The 17,226-nt window shown below is 38.9% G+C and overlaps 1 protein-coding gene across 8 annotated transcripts in view; it reads left to right on the forward strand.

Annotated features, from left to right (window-relative positions):
* ZBTB20 (zinc finger and BTB domain containing 20) overlaps nucleotides 1-17,226 on the forward strand; it is a 919,384-nt gene that overhangs the window by 443,447 nt on the left and 458,711 nt on the right. Inside the window, exon 1 of one of the 8 annotated variants that reach the window (XM_059687794.1) lies at nucleotides 8,552-9,059. The exons of the other annotated variants lie outside the window; for them this stretch is intronic. The gene's annotated coding sequence lies outside the window, so the exon portion shown is untranslated. Of the gene's footprint in view, nucleotides 1-8,551; nucleotides 9,060-17,226 lie in introns of those variants that run through there. 8 annotated transcript variants of the gene reach the window in all.

Consider the following 17,226-nt stretch of genomic DNA (forward strand, 5'->3'; position numbering starts at 1 on the left):
GGAAAATGGAGCAATGATGGCTGCATTGAATGGTATGTGTGCATAGTGCATGGAAGAGTTTTTTAGCATAATAGGTACTCAGTAAGTGATATTCACTAACAACAGCAATAATGATGATAATACATAAAAGCCCTGTTAACAATGAACTCAAGCTCATTATATATAGTATATATAATATATATGACTCATGTATATTAATATACACTGAGTGGCCAGATTATTATAACCGGCCAGATTATTATAACCACCCCATCAATACTTCGTTGGGCCACCTTTACCTTCAATACTGCAGCGATTCTTCTTGGCATTGACTCCACAAGATGTTGAAAGGTGATGCGAGGAATCTGACACCATGCCTGATGAATAGCACTGTCCAGTTCTGTGAGATTTGATGGTTGTGGAACCAGCTGCCTGATTGCTCTTTTAACTTCGTCCCACAAATGCTCAATTGGATTGAGATCTGGTAATTGTGGGGGCCACCTAAGCAAGGTAAAGTCTCCCTCATGTTCTTGAAAGCACTCCTGCACAATACGAGCACTGTGGCATGGCGCATTGTCTTGTTGGAAGAAGCCATCTCCATTGGGATACACCATCAACATGATAGGATGAACTTGATCAGCAGCGAAACTTAGATATGTTGTGCTATTCAGACGTTTATAATGATCTGGCCCTCTAGCAACTTCAGCGCAATATTATAGCTAATTTGCCTACAAATGTCAGGTGGTCATAATAATCTGGCCACTCAGTGTATAAGTACTAATACTTAAAATTGCATTGCTTGTTTGACACAAAATGGGAACCCTGTCTAAATTTGTCCTATTTAAATGCATTTACAAAAAGATTTGCTTTAGTTATTCTAGTTATATGAAAATAGAAGTCTAAAACTAACTTTATTTTGAAAAATGACAGTAAAAGCAGACGTTACCAAAGGACTTATTTCTAAAATAACTTGGATTTTGTTCAAAGAAAGAATAGGGGTAATACTCTACTTCAAAAGGTATAAAAAGTGACCCCAAATTTCAATAGTATTAATTGGAAGTTTTTTAAAGATCAAAAAGGCTATTATTTCTAGTTGCAGTGGTAGCTACATATGGAAAATGGCTCCAGAGATTCACAATACAAAAATAGTTCATTGCTAAATTCGAAATTCTGTTAATGTCACAAACAGTGGGATGTGAAACACAAATGAATTGTGATGACAGTTGAGTCCCAAGCTGCCTATTTTATTCCCTTAAAGCTGCCCATATTTGGCTTTATATTTTCCTCAGTCCTGATTTAACCCATCAATATTTGTATTTTCTGAAGCTGGCCCTATCTTGGATCATACCACTTAAGGGTTTAATTTCTAAATACTCTCCAACCCTAGGAATTTGGCTCTCACTGTTCTTCTTCCCACGGATAAGTATTCTGAAATTGTTCTTTACCTCTCACCTAGAGTTGGTTTTGATCACTTTTTAATCTGCAGTCTTTTAGGGCTTGATACTATTCTCTACTCCTCCATTTCCATCCAGTGTTTATTTAAAGTCATTCCAGTCTCCTTCATCTGCAGGATGTTTCCATAGGACACATTTCTTTTCCATATGCTTTGAGTTGGGGACTTCCTGTCATCTCAATGACCTATATGCTATTCCAGTTTTTGAAAATCTGGTTTTCTAAATGTCACTCATCCTTTGTGGTGGAAGGCCTTTATCATCCTGGATTTGGGGAACAAGACTAGATACACTATTTTACAAACTGAATGGAACTCCTTTATTTTTATTTTTTTTGTTAATCCTCACCCAAGGATATTTTTTCCATTGGCTTTTAGAGAGAGTGGAAGGGAGGAAGGAAGGGATGGGAGAGAGATTGAGAGAGAGAAACATCCATGTGAGAGAGACACATTGATTGGTTACCTCCAGCATGCACCCTACATTCCAGGTGTGTGCCCTTGACTGGGAATCAAACCTTGAGCCTTCGATGCTGGGCCAGCACTACATACAACGACTGAGCAACACTGGCCAGGGCATGAAGCTCCTTTATTTATTTATCTATCTATCTATCTATCTATCTATCTATCTATTTATATTTTTATTGATTTCGAAGAGGGAGGGAGGGAGGAAGAGAGAGAGAGAGAGAAACATTAATGATGAGAGAGAATCATTGATTAGCTGCCTCCTGCATGCCCCTCAGGAAGGATCAAGACCCAACCTAGGCATGTGCTCTTGACCGGAATTTAACCTGGGACCCTTCAAGGGCTGATGCTCTATCCACTGAGCCAAATCAGCTAGGGCTAAGCTCCTTTTTAAATACAGGAATTCCATATAACCTAAGCTAGCTTGTGTTTAGAGAAATGTCATTAAAATTTTTCTAAAGGGTATTGTTTAAATGACCAAATTATTTTGACTTAATGGATTTTGTAGCATAGATAACAGACCTACCTCCCAGTGCATCTGTCCTGGCTAAATGTGTTTTATCTGAATTTCACTGCAGGCAGTGCTTTGGCTGCCATTTATGGAGAGACCTCTCTACACCAACCATTTTTCATTTAAGTTTTCAAACAATCCTTTGAGATAGGCACCATTATCTTCACTTAATGGATGAGAAAACTTTGACCTAGAAAGGTTAAATGACTTGTTAGGGGTGGAAATAGGATACAATCATAAGGTTCTAAGGCTAAAACTCGTCCTTTCTTCATTACCACATGCCTGTGCTTGGTTCTTTATTTACATTATTGGTAGTGGGAAAGAAGTTTGTAATATAATTTAATTGGAGGCATAGCCAATTTCATCAAAGAAAACAAAGTGATGAGGTTTTACTGTTATTTTTATAGAAATAGGAACCCAAGGCTATGGATTCATTAGATCTTAAGAAGGGTGAAGCACACAAGATAGGCAACTTTCTGTACAGCTTATTCCTAGTTCAGGATAAACTGGATCTTAAAATGGGGGGTTCACAGACCAAGGGTTTCTGATTTCACATCAAAAGCCTCCTGTGACGTGTCCTGGTTTTGTTCTCTAAAATTAAAACTCGCTGATTATTTACAGCAAATGTATTCTGGAGACATTTTCCCCACCAAATTTCTGACTTAGTACTAGTGGTAGTATGCAGTACTTTTATAAAGCAAACAAAAAATATTTTTAATTTTTATGTTTCTCTTATGAGACATTAATGCCACTTTCCTTTTATATAGCACTTACTGTTTACAGTTTGAAAAATACACACCAGGAAAAAACAACACAAAATACATTGTCTTTCTCAAGCTCATCAAAAGTAGAGATAAATAATTTAGCCACAATTTTCACAGACAGTAAAGCAGTGGTAGGAGTAACCTTCAGATCAGAATATTTATTTTCTAGGGTAGTCCTCAGGCCTGGTTTGCCAATCTGCCCTTGTGTAGTTGGACCATTGAGTTTCCTAGTCTGCATTCCAAGCCCCCAAACTCTTGCTTTGAGCAAGCATTTGGGGCCTACTGGGGATTGGCTATGTCACTTTGTCACAACCACTTAAGTTGGTTCAGAACCTCTAAGAGGAGCTCCTGAAATTTCCCTATAATTTTTTTAAATAAAGAAAAGAAATTACAACAAAAGCCCCATGAAACCATATTTCTTTAAATATTCTCCTAAAAAATTATGAAAACTGTACTGTATGATGTTCGGTTTTGGCTTACACATAATGAGTGCTTTTCCTGGGCTGCATTCCTCATGCTTACCCTCCTTCTGGTCACAATGAATGTTCAATTTCTTTCTCTCAAAGTCTGGTCATTGCCAATTTTGATATGTATCTTCACTGAAATTTACTACTCTAAATTTAAAATGGGGTTGATGTTTCACTCTTTCACTTTTTGAAGATTCAGGAAGTTTTATTGTACATTTATCAAAAAAATCACTGTAGAACTTGGCTCTAAATCCTATTTTTTAAACAAATATATCATTTTCTAAAAACCTGAATACCATTAGCTATTTTCACCCTTTCTCTTAATCTCAAATTTCTTCAACTTTTATTCTAAGTAATTGGGTCCTGGAAATATACTAATAAGTAAAAATTAAGAGTTCTAGAATATTATCAAAGTTTGCTATTCTTAGTTCTATTAAAAATGGACTTGCTATCATGCTGTTTGTAACCTTTATAGTGTATCATTTTTATAAATGTAAATTATGTAAATATTAAGGCATATTCACAGATGCTCATTAGCAAAAGTATGGAGGAAAATCCCGCATATAAACACTCACCTTCCCCCTGCACTGTGAATCTTGGACATGAGAAAATATCTTTCCAACAGTGCAATATCATGTTGTGCTTGGTGAATTTTAACATTTGCATTCCTTAGTGTTCATGTTTATGAAGCATTGAAGACTTATGACCTCTTTTTCTTCTTAGCTGCACATGGCTCAATCTAATAAATTTTGAATACAGATTCAATATGGTTATTATCCCAATCATACCATATTTAAAAACAATGTTCTAGACTGTGTTTCTCTGACAGCATGACTCCACAAAGAAAATGAAACCAGCCCTAACAAAACCCTCCTTAAAACGGAGAGTGAAATGGAGCTTGCAGGAACTGCTTTGAAAAATGGTTTGAACAGCTACTAACAACCAATTTTTCAAACACTGTTGTAGCCATTTCAAGCTGTAGAGTGGACGGTACACAGGAAAAATCAATAAAAGGAAAAGATCTCTATCTGTCACAGATGCAACCTAAAAATACCTTTAAGACCAATTCCTTCTCTATGTAACTATTATTGCATTCCACCAAAAGGTGTTGAAAAAAAACCAGCTAACTTCTACTAGAACAAAGTGTCCAGAGAAGCAAGTCTGTAAATAATTAAAAGAACAAACTAGAGTAGAAGAAGGGAATTGAGAGGTTGGGGGAGGAGATTAGGCACTTAAAATGTTGAGTGTACCAAAACCAGAAAATCCAGGGAAAGAAAGAATGTGTTCTTCAAAAGAAGATATTTTCCATCCTTCACCAGTAACAGAGTTGATAGTCTGATAATGGAAGCCCTCTGGGTGAAGTTGGGGGAAGAACACTGTCTTCGCAAAGGCTTCACTAGGTTTTCAATGCCCAGGGCAATCTGATCAGTGCGTCCTTGTTTCTAGAATTGAGTAAACCAAACCAGGATGAACAACATATGGTTTAATAGTTAACTTGTAGAACAAGGGACAGGGAGATGCTTTTATGCCATGGTCCCAATGTTCATTCCAATCTCATTGCTAAAATCTGTTCTGAGAGCATTTACAGCTTTCCGGAGAGTCTGATTTTGGCTGAATCGTGAAGATAGAAATATAGCCTTAATGACCTCCTTGTTCTGGAGTCTCCCTTATTACAGGTGAATCTTTGGGATAAATCATGCTCTAGAATCCAAAGTATTGGTATTACTAATATTATTATTACTACTTTCTTATGTTGGCAGTGATCTCTCCATTTTCCTTTTCTAGAAATAAGTGAATTTTGTGAATATGCAGAGTTGTTTTCTCTGAGTTTCTCTGAGAAAGTGTGTGTCTTCTTCTAAGTTAGAATTTGAGATATTCTGAAATATAGTTGTATGTGCAAGTCCAATCCTGCTTTTTAATGACCATGGACAGAAAAGGTCCTAAAAACAACCTTTTATTTCACAAAGGGAGAGGACAAAGGAAGGGAGAGAATTTTGTCTGATTGTATTGTTTGGATAGTGGTATTTTTCTAAGAGCTCTGCTTTCTTAGAATCCTAATCAGACGCTTCCCCTATGACTAAAAGAACCTTCCCAGCTCTTAGCATCAAACATGGAAATTGAAGGTGAATGAGGTTCTGAAATTGTTGGAAAACTCAAGTATGGAGTTGCTGTTAGTGTTATAGATAAAGTAAACAGCAATAGTAACAACAAACAAAAAATTATACTTCTCCCTCCTTTCTCTCTAGTTCCATTTAAAAACCACCACCACTATAAAAATAGCCTAGGAAAGAGAAAATGCAATCTGTAGTTTGGGTGTATGACCATAGAGTGTATTAGTATATCTTCATTGTAGTTCCTCTGCCACACATTGAGTTATTTGTTTCTGATGTTTTTCAAAGTTCACCTTTATGTATGTCTCCTCAGCTGCTCTAATAGTGTCAGTATTTTCTCTTCATTCTCTCCTGTTATTTGAGCTCTTTTTTTCCCCTGCGTACAAAAAGGCTCTTTTCTCTAGCCATTTTGCATACATTCTCCATTTTACTGGGACAATTGGGTGTTTCTATATGATGCCTTTTAAAGTGATAAGCTAGCAAGAAAAGATTGCAAACAATAGTTTACCCGTATCATTGAAAAATTAGCAACTGTATATTCTATATACACACACAGTGGCTGCATAAAATGAAGATTCTATTCATGCCTGATCTCTTCTGCATTTAATAGTGACTATTGCAGTGGCATCCAGGCACTTTATGTTATTTCCTCTTATTATTATTTACCACCTGATCATTCCAAAGTGCTTTTACATCAGAGAATTTCATTAGCAACCCATTCCCTCGCTCTTTGTTTTTCTGCACCCTTGCATGTAAAAATATCAAGCAGCTATATCAGATAAATTACAGTAAAAAGATCGAGTGCTGCTGACAGGAGGTTGGGGAGAAAAATCCCAAAGCATCTCCTAAAATCTAGCTTATATTTTATAGTATCTAAATAATAATATTACAGAAATATATATACTTGAAGCACAGTGTCTACACACCTATTTATTATGGTTTCCACCATTGCAAAATCAGAAATGTGAGGTAAGCAAGGGGAATACTGTCTGCACTTCACGTATTGAGAGGTCTGAGCAATTGTACCTATTCACTGTAGAACACTTGTAATTTTTTATTGCTTCTTGAGCTGCTGGTAGCCCAGAATTATACAAGTCAATTTATTTTAAAATCCAAAAAGTTAGTTTTATTTTTTAGCTAAAAAGATAGAGACTTGTTTATAAAAAGGTTCATTGTGATTATAGATGAAAGTGCGTGGTTGGTACCTTAACAGTTTGATTGAATTAAAATCAAGTTCACTCTGGGGTTTCCTTCTCAGCTTTACTCCTTGCTTTCTCTTTGACTCCAAGCTAATTGCATAACCTCTGGTTGACTTGTGCCTCATCTACACAGTCAAAGTAAAATTCAGAAATGAGGTTATTAATCTTAACTAATGTAGGCTAAAACATTATTTTAAGAATTTTAGATTTTTGACTTAAGCTGATAGTAGTAAAAGCTAACAATTTTATGCACAGGCTCCTTTTATTCTTAGACAACAACCCTAATGAAGTAGGTGCATCAGAACCATCTGGAGATGGTGAATCACCGCTTGGGCTTGTTACAACACATTGCTGGGACAGACCCCAGAGTTTCTGATTCTGAGTCTAGGAGAGATTGGTAATTTGCATTTCTAACAAGTTTCTAGGTAATGCTGGTGGGTAGGACACTTTTAAAATCACTGCACTACAATCAGATAGCTGTGTCTTCAGTACAGAAGAGGAAACAAAGGCTAAGAGGGCCTCAGTCATGGAAGAGTGGCAGAGTGCAGAAGAAAACCTAGGGCATCTCATATAAAATCTTGTGGTCTTTGTACTATCCACATTTTTTTCTTTACTTCCACGGCTTTTATGATTTTAATGACTTTCACTTGCCTTGAGATCCTGAGTAAAATAGCATTGTAAAGGAGTGGGAATTGGGTCTTTCCCCCTGGGATCTGGTTGCTGCTCTTATTGGATTTGTGAAAGGAGAGCGGCAGGCCATTCCAAATGTTAGTGATTAGCTGTGGTATGAAGGGCTTTTAAGGTCAGTCTTTACTTCCCTTTTGGGAATGAGAGTAATAAATTTGAGTCTTCCTTGTGTTCATTCATTATAGCCTGTAGATAGATATAAGCAGGTTCTCTTTGGGGGAATTGTAACCTATTCTGCTGTGACAATGCTTTGTAAAAATTTCCCACATTTATGTTACTTCTACAGAAAGGCATAACAATCAAATGTGGCAAAGAGTACCTGGCAGGGCCACAGAAAAGCCATTTTAAAGAGATCGAGGACACTTGGTTTCAGTGCTGTCTTACCCTCGCACAGGTCTGCTGACCTTCATGGGAGGCCCAACAGCATAGTGCAGTGATTGGCAGTCCAGCCTGCATGTTACAGTCACCCAGGGGAGCTCTGAAACAAACAACCATGTCTGGGCCCCATGCACAAGAATTTCTGATTAATTGTTCTTGGGATAGGGACTGGATATAAGTAGTTTTTAAAAGTTTTCCAGGTGATTCTAATCTGCAATTTGAGTTAAGAACTACTAACCTACTGGTTAAGGGCATGGAGTTTGAAATCAGACACATATCTGAGTTCATATCTTGGCTCTTCCACTTAACTGTGAACCCTGGAACAAGTTATTTAATCTCTTTCAGATTTATTTTTCTCATTTGTAAATACAATAATAATGCTTGCCTTGTAGGCTATTTGTGAGAATTCAATGAGATGATATATTTAAATGTTTAACATAGTTCCTGGCTTGCCATATGGATCTAATGCATGGTAGCTGTTGTTATTGTTGTAATGTACATTTGGTTTCCATATCTGTAAGTGAGTAGGACACTTTAATATATGAGATGGAGGACAAATGTCACAGAATTATCTATAGATCCTTGTCTGTCACTTTATTCACAATGTCCTGCTCAGTTCTATCACGTCCTTTCACTTCATAAATATACATATTTTGTTAGGTGCAGTCTTTGACAGACTCAAAGTTTATTACCATAGTTTACTATTTTTTATTGCTACTCTGTCCTACTCCTTTTCATTAAGACTGAAAACTTGAAAAATAAAATAAATCCACTGAAATTCCCATAGGAGGTAATGGAGGTTGATGTTTGGTTGACATATAGGCATAAGAAACAAATGGCAAAGCTTGTGTAAACATCTACAGATACTAACATGCCTCCTCAGTGATTGCTATTTTTCTGCCATCACCCATTCTAAGAGTTCAATCATTGGTCACTTTCATCACAGAGGAGGAAGCTCCTTAGACTACAACCCTAATGAAGTAGGTGTATCAGAACCACTTGGAGATCACTGCAGTTTGTTATTTCCCTTCATTTTCCCCGACTTCCTCTGGTAAGTCTTAAATAAAGCTAAGTGCACAGATGAGCAGTAATGACTTCTTAAGGCAGTCATGGTTTTCTAAGCCCATTTGCTATGTTTACAAGGTTATACTTTTTAGATCATTTTACAACATTAATTTTAAAAATTAGATCCTTTGGGAAAAAAATCTCCTCTTGTATCTCCCTTAAAGTATACAAATTATGTCTTTGGATGGACAGAGAGGAATTATTTGACTGTCCAATAAAAGTACAGATGGTTCCATTTTCCTTGACTCATCTTACAGCACACATTAGTCAGGTCACATGCCTATTTCGGAATTTTTGTAGCACTAGGTCACTTGCCGAGCTTTGGGGCACATAAAAGACTATTTGCCTGGCTTTTAAGTTTGTGGATCTTACACTGTGCCTGGCATGGAGATAGGAAGGACATTTTTTTTCCATTAAGCTTTTTCACTGTGTTTTGAAAGGAAAAGTTGAAACAGAGTCCCTACTGAGATTTTAACGTGTTCCATGGTGGTAACCATAGGAAATAGGGAAACAGAAAAATTTTGGACAGAAGGAAGCCAAGGAGTCTATCTCAGCTTGTCCTCACCTCTCAGATACCAGTTGGATTCTACAATATTATTTTTATCTAGGTGTATATCTAATGCTTTGTATTTCTGTAGCTTGCCTTCTGACAGAAGAGAAACATTGCTACTGATCATCATGAAAAAGATTGCTCTCTAAACCATACGCAGTTCCCTATTCTGGAAAACTCAATGGAAACATTCATTCAGATGTTAATAAAGCTAAATCATGGACCTTTTTATTTGGAAAAATCCATTTTGATGTTTAATGGAATTCTCACAGGGTGTTAAGATAGAGCCTATGTAAACTCCAGTTAAGGAGAAAAGTACTTGTTTCACACAAAGATATATAAACACAGTAATGGCTTTTTTCCCCCATTAAATTCAGAGTGGTTAAATTCACACAAGTGTATACACATACACACACACATCTTACACACTTATTCTCTACCTATACTCTCTTCCCTCACCTACCCCTGTCCTTACCTGGACAATAAAAAATGCTGAAAGCTAAATCAGTCCCCATTTTTAAAAGATTTTATAATACCAAGTAAAAGTGTTTAAACACTTCCCTAAAATGTAATTATGAACATTTTGATGTATGCTTGTGTATGTGTTGTGTATGTATTGTGTGTGTGTGTTCTTTCAGTCTGCAGGGAACATATTTCAAATAGTCTCATCCGATAGAGCTCTGTTGAAAAGTCACCAGTTCATTAACATTACATCAGTGCTAATAGTTTCTATTTTTTTATTATATGGCAGTTATTATAAATGAGATCCTAGATACCACTTTTCATTGTTACATTCGAATAGTGAAATAGAGTTAACCAAGTAGTAGTCATGGCTATTAGTAATTTTTTGATACACATTCAGTGTGGCAGCAGTTATATTTTCTTTCTCATATCCACACTAGCACCAAACCTTAAAATGAATTTTGAAAATTAAGAATTATAAGTTTTTTAAAATGTAGCTATTACCATGTCAGAAATAATACCTCACAAGACTGCTATTAATATCATTATCAATAATCAAAATTGCCATTTCAAACTAGATCACCCTAGATTGCATAATCCTATACTAACACAATAAAATTCGTTTTTCCTAGTCCATTTTTGAAATATAAACACCATGTACACATAGTATATGTGAAATATCTCAGAGATACAGAACTCATAGCATGGGCATAGTCCATAAAGGCAGGGGAAGGTTTGCTTAAGGAGCCGACTGAAAGGCAGGGTGGTATATCCTCAGAATGCCTGTGCTCTGGTTCAGACATCCACCACTTAATGAGTTAACCATTGTTAAAAGGATTGAACTTCCTGTGCATTAGTTCCACATCTGGCCCAATGTCAACATAAAGCCTCCTACATTTTAATAATCTTCAAAATAATTAAGGTCTTAAAATTATTTTGAAATGGTTAATATTATATGCAAATATAGTCTGTCAAAGGTCAAGTTTTAAATGGGAATTGGAACCAAATTGCTGAGAAAAGTTTCCTTGTTCCAAATGTTAGACAAATTAAATGATGTCAAAGCCTCAAGGATTTGCACAGTTGACAATAAACGTAGAGACAGAGAGAAGAGGCTGGCTAACTAAGGCAGTGACAGCGGATTATGTTTTATTTTTAAATTTTTTTTATTGTTGACACCATGCAGATGCCCCCCCCCCACCCCCTTCCTTTGCCCATCTCCACCCAACCCCTGTCAGCCTTCACCACATTGTTGTCTGTGTCCATGGGCTATGCATAGATGCATGTATGTTCTTTGGCTAATCTCTCCCAGAGTAGACTATGGTTTTTAAATTCATAGTTCTAAGAAATCAGAGACACTGGAATCTTTGAGGAAGCACATAACTTAATCAAATGTGTTCAAGTCTACTGAATTCTCTACTGTTTGATGCAAAGGATCAATTGAAAGGGTTTATCTCACTATAGGAAGCTTTTGTGAGATACAGGGATTTTGCCCTAAGGCTGTTCTCATACTTATTGTATCTCACTAGCTGATTTAAACTGCAAATTCTAGCCATATTCCTCATCTGATTCCTTGGTAGATCATGAGTGGGCCTATGATTTTTTATTCTAACCTACTTCCCTGGCGATTTGGTTGTTGATGTCCTTGGAAACACACTTTGAAATTGTTTGCCACAGCTATTCAATGCTCTAGCCTTTAGGTATGTAGTTTTAGGTTATGAGAAATACTGAAGGGGTTATTTAATGCTCTGTAAAGCCCCTGCAGACAGAACTTTTCATTTGTTTCAATGGAAATTCAATATCTTTGAAATTTTCTCTGTTTGTTCCTACTAAATTTGCATGTTTTAGCATTTAGGAAAGAATGCAAATAGATCTGTTTGGTCAGAATTTTTACTTAATTGGCACTATAGAATTTATTAGTTTAGAGAGTCTTTTACACATTTTGGTATTTTTTTGTCCTCTTTTTATGCATGTGCCCAGCTGTCTTGACAATACTAAAATGAATTTTAAAAGCATAAATGAACAGTTCCATTTAGTATATTTATCACATATTGTCATATGAGGTACTAATGCCATCTGATTTAACCTCTCTAAAATCTTTGAGTCCATAAGGGTAAGCAAGAAATATCCCCATTACTGAGAAAATTTTGTCATATGAAAGAAATATCTATCTTGTTCCACATATTCAATCCCTTGTCATTTTACATTATAAATAAATAACAAACCAATTTGGCACATGCCCACCGATTAAAAATAAAAGTTGTCAGAGTGAGAGGAGAAAGACAAAAATATGAATTATTAATTATAATATTGAGCAGCACAAAAAAGCCTAATATGAAATAATGTCACTTAAAAGATCTTATGAAAATAAAAATAGGACCATGATATAGTCTTTATCATACAATTTGCATTGTTGTCATTTAAACTCAGAAATTTATTTATCATATCTAGTGTATCTATATGAAATTTTATGAAAATATATTTTAACCATGGAAAAATTGTTATTTATAGAAGGGTAGCATAAAAGAAAAGCTCCTTTATAAAGTGATACATTAAATTATCATATTGGCCATATTCTCACATATTATTATTTTCTAAATATCCACTACTAGAAAAAGAAAGAACGTTTTATCAGAAGAAAGAGTGATATTTTTCTTTTTAAGATGATTTTAGAAGTTAGTATAGTTCATATTGAATGGGAGTGAATGTGTTTGTTGTTGTTTTTACCTAAATGAAGATATCAAATGATTATACATTGAATACTGGTTTATAACTAAATATAGGTTTTCAGCAGAGTAGAGTGAGTTCTTTCCAAGAAGGGAAGATATCAAGGCATTAATAGAAATCCAGATATACAATATTTGTGACAGGTGACCATTCTTTTCCTCAACAGGCTAGCCTTTTATTTTGGATATTTTAAAAGTTTTATTTCTGATAAAGTTTCATTCGTTTCAAAAAAAAAAAAAGGTCTTAAAATGTCATTAGGAAACAAAAGCAATTATGAAAAAATGTCCCACATTTGGAGTAATTTCATAGGAGTTATTAACATAAATTCTGAGAAAAAAATTTTTATTTGCTATTTCCATGGATATCAAGATTGGTTCTGTTTAGTAGTATTTTTATTTTAACACTAGAGGCCCAGTGCATGGATTTGTGCACTGTAGGGTCCCTTGGCCTGGCCTGTGCCCTCTCGCAATCTGGGACCCCTTGGGTGTGTCAGAGAGCCAGTTTTGCTCCATCCCTGCAGGCCTGATCCAGACAGGAGGGAGCCCAATCCTGTGCATTGAGGGTCTTCCCCCTAGTGGTCAGTGTGCGTCATAGCAACCAGTTGACCAGTCGCTTAGGCTTTTATATATATATATACTAGAGGCCCGGTGCACAAAAATTTGTGCACTCCAGGGGGGTCCCTCAGCCCGGCCTGTGCCCTCTCGCAGTCTGGGACCCCTCAGGGGATGACCACCTGCTGGCTTAGGCCCGCTCCCTGGGGGATTGGGCCTAAGATGGCAATCAGACATCCCTCTGGCAGCCCGGCAGCCCTTGGGGGATGTCCACTTGCCAGCGGGGAGCAGGCCTAAACTGCAGTCGGACATCCTTAGCGCTGCTGAGGATGCGGGAGAGGCTCCCACCACCACCGCTGTACTGGCAGCCATCAGCCTGGCTTGTGGCTGAGCAGAGCTTCTCCCATGTGAGAGCGCACTGACCACCAGAGGGCAGCTCCTGCATTGAGCGTCTTCCCCCTGGTGGTCAGTGTGTATCATAGTGACCAGTCATTCCCAGTCATTCTGCTGTTAGGGTCAGTTTGCATATTACCCTTTTACTATATAGGATAGAGGCCTGGTGCACGGGTGGGGGCCGGCTGGTTTGCCCTGAAGAGTGTCCTGGATCAGGGTGGGGGTCCCGCTTGGGTGCCTGGCCAGCCTGGATGACGGGCTGATGGCTGTTTGCAGCTGGTCACACCCCCTTCAGGGTGGGGGTCCCAACTGGGGTTCCTGGCCAGTCTGGGTGAGGGGCTGAGGGCCGTTTTCAGGCTGGCGGGTGACTGAAGCTCCCAACCTCTCCTTTTCATCTTCTTCTTTTTTTATTTTTTATTCTGGGATTTATTTACCTTCCTTGACTGTCACTGGAGCTGAGAGCCGGCTTCAGCTCTGAGGCTGTGGCTGGCTGAAAGCATTTATCTGGGTTTGTTTAGCTTCTGTAATTGAAACACTGTTGCCATCACTGCTGCTCTGAGCTCTGAGGCCGAAGCTGGCTGAAAGCAGGTATCTGGAGCTTGTTTAGCTTCTATAATTGCAACTATGTTGCTTAGAGTGTAGCTTAGAGCAGGGGGAGGCAGGCGGGGAAGTTGGCTTCCTCCGTCACTGGAGCAAGCAAGCAAGCCTCATGTTCGCTTCAGATGCGTGGCTGCCGGCCGCCATCTTTGTTGGCAGTTAATTTGCATATCTTGCTGATTAGCCAATGGGAAGGGTAGTGAAGTTATGGTTAATTACCATGTTTCTCTTTTATTAGATAGGACTAGAGGCCCGGTGCACAAAAATTTGTGCACTCCAGGGGGAGGGGGTTCCCTCAGCCTGGCCTGTGCCCTCTCACAGTCTGGGACCCCTCGGGGGATGACCACCTGCTGGCTTAGGCCCGCTCCCTGGGGGATTGGGCCTAAGATGGCAATCAGACATCCCTCTGGCAGCCCGGCAGCCCTTGGGGGATGTCCACTTGCCAGTGGGGAGCAGGCCTAAACTGCAGTCGGACATCCTTAGCGCTGCTGAGGATGCGGGAGAGGCTCCCACCACCACCGCTGTACTGGCAGCCATCAGCCTGGCTTGTGGCTGAGCAGAGCTTCTCCCATGTGAGAGCGCACTGACCACCAGAGGGCAGCTCCTGCATTGAGCGTCTTCCCCCTGGTGGTCAGTGTGTATCATAGTGACCAGTCATTCCCAGTCATTCTGCTGTTAGGGTCAGTTTGCATATTACCCTTTTACTATATAGGATAGAGGCCTGGTGCACGGGTGGAGGCCGGCTGGTTTGCCCTGAAGAGTGTCCTGGATCAGGGTGGGGGTCCCGCTTGGGTGCCTGGCCAGCCTGGATGACGGGCTGATGGCTGTTTGCAGCTGGTCACACCCCCTTCAGGGTGGGGGTCCCAACTGGGGTGCCTGGACAGTCTGGGTGAGGGGCTGAGGGCCGTTTTCAGGCTGGTGGGTGACTGAAGCTCCCAACCTCTCCTTTTCATCTTCTTCTTTTTTTTTTTTTATTCTGGGATTTATTTACCTTCCTTGGCTGTCACTGGAGCTGAGAGCCGGCTTCAGCTCTGAGGCTGTGGCTGGCTGAAAGCATTTATCTGGGTTTGTTTAGCTTCTATAATTGTAACTCTGTTGCCATCACTGGCACTCTAAGCTCTGAGCCCACTGTCGGCTGAAAGCAGGTTTCTGGGTTTTTTTAGCTTCTATAATTGCAACATTGTTGCATCTGGAGCTCAGAGCTAGGCTGCAGCAGGTGGGGAATCTTGGCTTCCTCTGTCACTGGAGCCTCATGTTCTCTTCAGCTGCGTGGCTGCCGGCTGCCATCTTTGTTGGCAGTTAATTTGCATATCCCACTGATTTGCCTATGGGAAGGGTAGGGAAGTTACAGTTAATTACCATGTTTCTCTATTATTAGATAGGACTTGAGGCCCAGTGCATGAAATTTGTGCACGGGGTTGGGGGGGGGGGTCCCTCAACCAGGCCTGCACCCTCTTCAATTTGTCCCTCTCATAATCCAGAACCACTGTCTCCTAACTGCTCACCTGCCTTCCTCCCTGATGTCCCTAACTGCTCTCCCCTACTGGCCTGATCCCCCTAACTGCCACCTTCTCCCTTCTCCCGCAGCTCTGGCCTTCTCACCTTCTCCCCTCTTGCGTGCTGCCGGCCTTCTCCCTTCACCCTTCTCCCGCAGTGCCGCCTTCTCCCTTCTGCCTTCTCCTGCGGCACCTTCTCCCGTGGCCTCTGCAAAAGGGACTGCGGCGCTGGACCGGCCCTCACAGCCACTGCGGCTGCAGGCCTTTGGCCCTTGTAGCTCCTGTTGCTTTGTCTAGAAGGACGTCTGGAAGGATGTCTGCAAGACGTCCAGTCTAACTAACATATTACCCTTTTATTAGTATAGATAGATTCTATAAAGCTTCTTTGACTTGTATAAAGTTTGCTTGTTCCATTTCAGTTGGTTTTGTTTATCCTGTCTTGATAGTTTATTCTCTCAGGCATGATGTTATATTGCCATCTCAATTTCCTTGGCAGTATCTTTTTTTTAGTTTTTAACTGAATTTAATGCTCATGGAAGTTGAGAAGCAGGTTCATATTCAGGCCCAAGGCAAAAAGTCACCCATCTGCTTGCATCTTTGCAATAAACCATTTGATTTTTACTTGCCTACATGAAATATTTTTTCAACTACAAAATCCCTAGAATTCTATTGAAGAAACATTTTTGTGTCATAGGATACCATGTTCCAATGTCTGCCAACATGGTGTTATAATTTTAATTTATTTTGTCAATGAATTTCTAACTTTGGCTCTTAAAAATATGTCATCCTCATTGCTATTGCCATTATCACCATGCATTTTTTAAACATCCCATCTATATTTTTATACACAAAGATATTGTCCCTTAATGTAGGTTATGCAGTAAAGAAATAAAATACAGTAAAATGTTATACTTGTCTTATTTCTCATTATATACTTACTAGTAGTTCCCATTTGATCAGAGAACACCGTCCCTTCATTGTTATTGTCTTGTCCAAATATTCATCCAGAGGTGCCTTTCCTGGCTCCTCTCATCTTCAGAGACTGGCTTCCCATGTAAATCATGTAAGTTTCATGGCCTTCCATTTCTTTTTTTGTTTTTTTCGTTGGAGTTCACTGATTCCCACCATTTCACAGCTGCTGTCAAAAGCTGCTCTCTCTTGGTGTGATTTATACAGGGTGGGGCAAAAGTAGGTTACGGTTTGAGTAGGTGAAACAATTTATTCTTGTATCATTATTTATTAATTGTATTGTTTTCCATATGAGCAGCTATAAACCTTTTTTCCCACCCTGTATTTAATAACATCACTTTTTGCCTAATTTTGATAACCATTTATCTCAATAAATTCCTTATAATGTTTAGTTCTTCCTTAAGTTTTATG

This window comes from Myotis daubentonii, chromosome 3, assembly GCF_963259705.1.
Source record: "Myotis daubentonii chromosome 3, mMyoDau2.1, whole genome shotgun sequence".
NCBI lineage: Eukaryota > Metazoa > Chordata > Mammalia > Chiroptera > Vespertilionidae > Myotis > Myotis daubentonii.